This window comes from Prionailurus viverrinus, chromosome D4 (genome assembly GCF_022837055.1).
Source record: "Prionailurus viverrinus isolate Anna chromosome D4, UM_Priviv_1.0, whole genome shotgun sequence".
Taxonomy (NCBI): Eukaryota; Metazoa; Chordata; class Mammalia; order Carnivora; family Felidae; genus Prionailurus; species Prionailurus viverrinus.
This window is the reverse complement of record NC_062573.1, coordinates 56,991,967-56,999,550: the sequence shown is the minus strand read 5'-3', so window position 1 is coordinate 56,999,550 and position 7,584 is coordinate 56,991,967. Positions and strand designations below refer to the sequence as shown.

Genomic DNA, 7,584 nt, shown 5'->3' with positions numbered 1-7,584 from the left:
TGGGTCAGTCTGGGGCTGCTTTTGGCTTGAGTTGAGTCAAACCAGGTGTTTGCCAGAGATATAGTACCACCAAGCTGCAGACAGCTTTTCCTGCATGGTCCCTGAGAGGCCTTCATTGGTGGGTGGGGCCTGTAGTTAGATCTGATATCTTCCCCCAGGCCACTCCTGGGGCATAGTTGAACTGATGCGTGTGATTACGTTTCCAACCTCCCAGGGCAAGAGTTAACTTTGGATTAGTGCTGGTCCCTGTTGGGGCTGTTTGCACACTGCCAGGCTTGTGGCATTGTTTTGGATAGCTTCCAGCCAAGGCATATTAGAGGGGGTAGGGGCATGTTGTTAGAAATTTAGGTGGTGAATATTGGTGCTGAACTAGTTCTTTCAGGTGTCTGTGTGCCTAGACTGGGGGGTGGAAGAGGGAAATGGTGACTGCCAGCTCTTTTGTTCTTGGAAAAGTCTCCCAATGATCTTTACCCCTCCAGCACATGCTCTGAAATCTGCTCCCTTTCATATACCTTAGTGATTTTTCAAACTGCTGCTTCTTTGTTGTATCTCTGTGGGCTGTTATTTGCACTTTCTTTTTAAGGGTGACAAATGAGTTTCTTTTCGCTCTTCTGGCTCTCTCAGAGCCAAGCCTGCTGATTTTTAAAGTTCTGGGTATTGAGCCCCATTGATTATGGGAACTCATGAAATTCATCCTTTCTGGTTTTCAAAGCCAAATTCTAGGAGATTCATCTTCTGTGTGCAGATTCCCCATGCCTGGAGTGCTGGGAATGAGGGTCTTGTTCTCTCCCCTTTCTGAGCCCATGGTGTCCCTCCCTCAGACAGTCCTGCAGGTCCATTTAGCTCCCAACCATATCTCTGCTCTTGCTATCCTCTTTGATGTGGCCTCTTTTCTACATTTGGCTTTGGAGAGTCAGTTCTGCCAGTCTTTGGATTATTCTCTGGGTTATTTACACTGATGTGGGTGTTATCTAGTTGTATCCATAGGATGAGGTGAGCTTAGGATCCTCCTACTCCTCCACTTTCCCGAGAAGCCTACAACTATAAATTTAACTCAGCACTGCTTTGTATTTGTTAATTTCCCTGTGATTTCTTCTTTGACCCACTATTTCATTAAGAGTGTCGTTTAAGCATAGGAACTGGTGGACATGGTGGTGGCCTTGGGTATTGTGACTGATGTGCTGGTGGTCTCTGAAATACTTTTTGGTGGTCACACTTGTCTGCACTGGCTGATTGTTGTGCATCTGGCAGCATGTCTGTGAGTGAGATCTTCGTGGAGCTGCAGGGCTTTTTGGCTGCCAAGCAGGACATCTAAGAGGAAATCTGAAAAGTTGTACAAAGTTTATAACAAACAGCTTGAGCGATTTTAACTCTACTGCAGGGGGTCCAGCAGGGTCCTGGTTTTCAGGATATTCCAAAGAGGTGTTTGAAAGCTTGAGAACACTTTGGTACAGTAAAAACACATTTAATGTCTTCAGAGACCAAGTTCTCTGCTGAACAGTATTACGGATTTCATGAGCACTGGGGGTTTGTGCTGCAGCTTTTGGTCTTCTTGGTAACATTTGTTGTGTATTTGGAATCAGAAACACTAATGACTCCAGAAGTGGTTACTGAAGTTCTTGGCATTGAGCCATATTGGGAGAAAGGATTTCATCTGGATGTAGAAGATCATCTTTCAGGAGTTCTAATTCTTGCCAGTGGATTTTCAAGGCTCTCTGTCAACAGTGTGACTGTTGGAGGCTACTCCCAGATCCTCCACATCTACACTTTCATTAATGAACTGAATTCTAGCTTCTGCCTTCCCAACCCGAAAAACGACTCCCTGAGGAATTGCTGTGATGGCTTCAAGTATGATCTGAAAAAAGTAGAGGAGATGGTCTATGATCTCACCATCCAGGGCTTCAGTAAGGAGACAGCAGTGGCTTATGCAGAGAAATAGGTGGCCATCTACGCGCCTGGCCGTGCTGACTTCAGTGGTTGCCAGTGAGTGTGAGCACAGTGTCTCTCAAGGTAGTTAGGATTGTCCTGTTGCTAAATACCATGCTTTATTTTCTTAACCAGTGTGTGGTGTAATTATCAAAATCGAAACAATTTTGGGGGGGTAAAAATATAACCTTCACAAGGACAGATTTTCTTTATTGTTTTAGTGAATTTGCTCTGTAATTCAGTGTATTCCAGTTTTGTCAAAAAATGTAAATGTCAGTCTCTTTGTGAAGTCCTTTTCTTGCTTACCCTGATGCTGTTGATTTACTGACTGGGATGTTTCTTGTCTTCTGTTTTTTTTTGTTTTTGTTTTGTTTTTTGTTTTTAAAGAGTGTTGTGTTGTCTAATTTCCATTTATTGGTGAATTTTAAAGTTTTCTTTGTTTTTTTTTTTTTCTAGGTTTGTGATGAGAAGAGTTTTTTTTTTAATAATTTCAGTCTTTTATTGTTTTAAATTGTTTTGTTTAACGTTTATTTATTTTCGAGACAGAGACAGAGCATGAATGGGGGAGGGTCAGAGAGAGGGAGACACAGAATCCGAAACAGGCTCCACGCTCTGAGCTGTCAGTACAGAGCCCGACGTGGGGCTCGAACTCACGGGCCGTGAAATCATGACCTGAGACGAAGTCGGCCACTTAACCTACTGAGTTACCCAGGCGCCCCCTCATTCTTTTAAAATTTATTAAGATTTGTTTTGTGTTCTAACATATAATCTGCCCTGGACAATGACCCACATGCACTTGAGAAAAATATATACTCTGCTGTTATTTGGTGGTGTGTTCTTTATACATCTGTTAAGCTTAATTAGTTTGCAGGTTGTTCAAATAATCTTTTCCTTATTAATCTTTTGACTGGTTGTTCTATTCATTACTGATTATGTATTGACGTCTCCAACTGTAATTGTAGAATTACCTATTTCCCCTTTCAATTCTGTCAATTTTTTCATAAATTTTGGAGGTCTGGTGTTCAGTGCATGTATATTAGTGATTGTTATTTATTTCAGTGTATAAATTCTTTAATCAATAAAATATCACCTTTCTTTGTCTCTTGTGACAGTTTCTGATGTAGTCTATTTTATCTGATAATAGTATAGGCATCCAAGCTGTCTTTTGGTTACTATTGGTATAGGACATCTTTTTCTATCCCTTCACTTTTGTTGAAATAGATCCAAAGTATGTCATTTGTAAGCAGCATATTCTTGGATCATTTTAAAATTCATTCTGCTAATCACTACCCACTTGAGAGTTTAATCTATTTACACTGAAAGTAATTACTGATAAACAAGGGCTTACCTGTAATATTCTGTTATTTCCTTCTGTAGTCTTACAGCTTTTTTGCTCTTCATATCTTCCATTACGTCCTTCATTTGTGTTTACTTGATTTTTGTAGTGATACACTTTGAACCCATTTTCATTTCATTTTGTGTATATTTTATAGATATTTTTATTGTGGTTACCATAGATGTTATATATAATATGTTGAAGTTGGAGCAATCTAATTTTAATTGATGCCAACTTAACTTCAATCACATACAAAACTTCTACTCCCAAATAGCTCCATTCCTCTTCTTGATGTTACTGATATCAGAAATTACATCTTTATACATTATGTGTATAATAACATAGACTTATAATTATTTTTTATGTATCTGTCTCTTAAAATCAGTAGAAAAAAGTTAAAAACCAAAATTACAATAATATTGGTGTATGTACTTGCCCACATGTTTACTTTAACTAAAGATCTTTATTTCTTCATGTGGCTTCCAATTACTGTCTGGCATTCTTTCATTTCAACCTGAAGGATTTCCTTTAGTATTTCTAAAAGGGCATGTGTAGTAGTAATGACTGCCCTCAGCTTTTGTTTATCTGGGTCTTAATTTCTGCCTTGTTTTTCAATAAATGTCTTGCTGGATATAGAATTTCAGGTTGGGCATTTTTTTTCTTTAACACCTTAAATATACAATCCTATTGTCTTCTGGTTTCCAAGGTTTCTTATTAGAAATTACCTGATAATTTCCTTGAAGATCCCTTATAAGTAATTGTAGTGTAAGTGCCTGACATTAGCTTTTTTGATTATAGTGTAAGAGGCTGATATTAAGCTTTGATTGTTGGAGACATCCATTTCAAAGATATCCATCTTGAATAAACATACTGCCCCCAGTATGACAGAACTACTGGCTAAACAACTAATAAGGAGTCAAGCCTCCTCCACCCATTGAGTTCCCCTTTCAGAAAGCCTTGTTTTTTCAAAGTTCCCTGACCGTTGTTTCTGAGGTGCAGCTTATAATCATATAAGAGTTGCCAGGGCTGGTCCCACTACAACTTTGGCTCCAGCTGGGAAGTGTCACAAGCAGCATGTGCCCAAGGGAGTGCCTCAGGAATTCCTAGCTGCTGTCATTATTGATAGGCTGAGACTATCAATGAAGCAGTAATGAATTGTTTCTTTCTTGCTGCTCTGAAGATTCTTTTTGTCTTTGTCTTTTGGTAATTTGATTATACTGTGTCCCAAGCTGAGTTTCTTTGAGTTTATCCAACTTGGAGTTTGTTCACCTTGTTGTAGATATGTATCTTTCAGCAAATTTGAGGAAATTTCAGCCATTATTTCTTAAACTAATCTTTCTATTTCTCTCTCTTCTCCTGGGATCTCCATATTATGTGTGATTTTTTGTTGTTGTTGTTGAAAATTATTTGTTTGACTATTATAACATGGTAACTCTGGAATTCAGATTCTCCCCATTCTTTAGGGTTTGGTGTTTAGTTTTTTGATTGTCAAAGACTGTAGTACTCCATTTTTTGAGACTTTTCATCTATTTTTGCAAAAACTGCTTTTTGCTCTGTGTGGTAACTGAAGTCTCTATTCCTTTAGCTCATGTTTAGCTAATGTTTTAACAAAGATTTCCTTGAATACCAAGAACTCCCCTTGGGCTTTGCAAATTGACCTTATGTTAGTTAGAGTAGTCCTTTAGCACTTAGCTAAGTTTGTCCTGAGCCTAGGAATCAACCCAAGGTGAAAGCTTAAAGTCTTCTTAGGTCTTTCTGGGCATGCATGTGGCTTTCTAAATTCCTTTGTATACATGGCTGCTTCCGAATGTTCTAATTTCTTAAACAGTCTCACCTCAGCTTCTCTAGACCTCAAATGGCTTCTTATATATTTTCACTTGCAATCTCTTGCCCCAGACATCTGTGAATCTTATAGGTACTAAGAGCAGCTCCCACCATGTATCTGCCCAACTTCCAAGTTATATGTAACAGACATGTGCCTTGTATCTCCCAGTTTAAAACAGGTACACACAACTTTCAAGAAAGGTCTGCTTTGTTCCCAGCTCAAGGAAGGGAACTGGAAACTGAACTGCTGTTGCTTCAACACCAAAATCACTGTCATGACTGCAAGGGGAAGGAATGAGTACAAGTGTCACAAAACTTTCCTATTAGTTTGAAGATGTTTTTTCTTGATCAGATGTTTGCCTGATTGCTATAAACCTTTGACTTTTTCCACAGCTATGACAAAGTTGGTTCAGTTTCCCCCCCCCCCCCCCCCAGTAGTTCTATGGGAGAAACAAGAGCTTGGAGCCTACTCCACAGTTGTGCTTACATATCTGAATAGATTTTTCATTTCATTTCATTTCATTTCATTTCATTTCATTTCAAAATTTTTAAATGATCAGATTTTAGTTTTGTTTACATTATTTTCAATTTCTAATTTTACTGAACTGTGATATTTGTATTTTGTGGAGTTTATTGAAAGTTTTTTTTGGTTCTAATATACTTTTATATTTTCTGAATGTACTGTCAACATTGGTTAATTATTTTTAGAGCACACAGTTTAAAAGACACATCTAGATATTTATTAGGTTCACTTTTTAAATATTCTATGTATATATTTTAGAGCAGAGTTTCTCAAATTTGTCACTATTAACATTTTGGACCAGATGATTCTTGGTTGTGTGCATGTATGATGGAGGTAGTTGTGGTTGTCCTGTGATTTATAAGATATTTAGCAGCATCCCTAGTTTCTACATGAAATACTAGTAGTATCATCTCTCAGTTGTGACAACCAAAAATATCTCCAGAGATTGCTAAATGTCCTGTGGTGGGCAAAATCAGCTTCTGTTGAGCACCATTGTTCTAGAGTATGGATTAGCAAAAAGTTTTTCTGTAAAAGGCCAGATAATAAATATTTCAGACTTTGTAGGCCATGTGGTCCCTGTCATTAGACAACTATGCCTTTGTAGTATAAAGGCAGTAGCTGACAATACATAAAAGAACTGAAGTGGCTGAGTTCCAAAATCTTAATTTATAAAAACAGGTATCAGGTTGAATTCGGCTCAAGGCCTGTAGTTATTGCACTGTATTGCCAACCTTTGTTCCAGAACTTCAATTGCTCTCTACTACATTTGGTATAAAATCCGGGAGTATATTAAGGTCTACTATACCTAATTTGTTTCCCTTTATCCTTATATCTCTTACAATTTTTTTATGGATCCTGATAACTTATTTGATACACAGATATTTAAAACTTTTACTATCCCTTGAAACTGGTCTTTTAAAAACATCATTTGAGTGCTGGTTTTCTGGTTTAATATTGTTTTGTTTGAATTCAACATGTGGCAGCTAGGTAAATAAACCCTGAATTATTTGTACATTTATTAGCTTATTAATGTATTATTTTATATTTCAGTCTGCATTATTTTTGGATATCTTTTTTACAATCTGATAGCACTTAATAGGTAACTTTATATTAGTTGATGTGGCAGATAAATTTGTTGTACTTTATGTTGAATTATAATGTAAAAAAGTAAAAGAAAAAAATATTTTTAGTAATAGTTCTATTCTCATTGTTCCATTGATTTTTCTTCTAATAATTACAAAATATTGTGTTCTGCTCTACTAAGTACCTTTATAATTATAAACTTTTGTATTTTATGAATCTTCTATTTCCATGTATCTAATAATTCCATATTATAGAACCAATGATAAAATTAATGTTTTTTCTTTCTTTCTAACCATCCTTTAATCCCTATTTTAGTGCCTTTTAAAATGTTTCTCAGTTTTTATCATTTTACTATTAAATATAAATCTATAACTTGATTTGTCAGTTGTAAATGATATAATTGGGCTTCTAGCTTCTAAAGATGAAAGAATCAATATGTTTACATTGCATTGGTTATGTTACACTTTCACCTTCCATAGTATGCTGGATCCATTCTTTGTTAATTTCCAAAGATAAAAACCTCTAAAAATTCCCATCTGTAACTGATCACTTTGGATTTAATTTTCCCTGGATACCTTCTGCTAGTACTCAATAACTCACCTGTCTGGCTCCTATTTAGAGATTCTTCCTCTAATAACCATGGATTTTTTCCTTCCTCCAACTTGAAGATCACATATGTTTTTCTAATACTGTACTCTATAAATGGAAAATAATTTAGGACTTAGATCAGCTGCATGTGCTTCAATACTTCTGAATGTAAAGGAAGCTATAGCTTAAGAGCTGCACATTGATGGGATTCATCTGAGGTGCTTATTTTTGAGGAGATGACAAAAGAATGAATCTCCTTAGATCCCTGAATCTCAGGACAAAATAATATTAACTTCTAAAAATG

General features: G+C 36.6%; 1 pseudogene; it reads left to right on the top strand.

Moving 5' to 3' along the window:
- Window positions 1-1,252: 1,252 nt before the first annotated feature.
- On the top strand, window positions 1,253-1,939 carry LOC125150782 (translin-like; annotated as a pseudogene).
- Window positions 1,940-7,584: the final 5,645 nt, after the last annotated feature.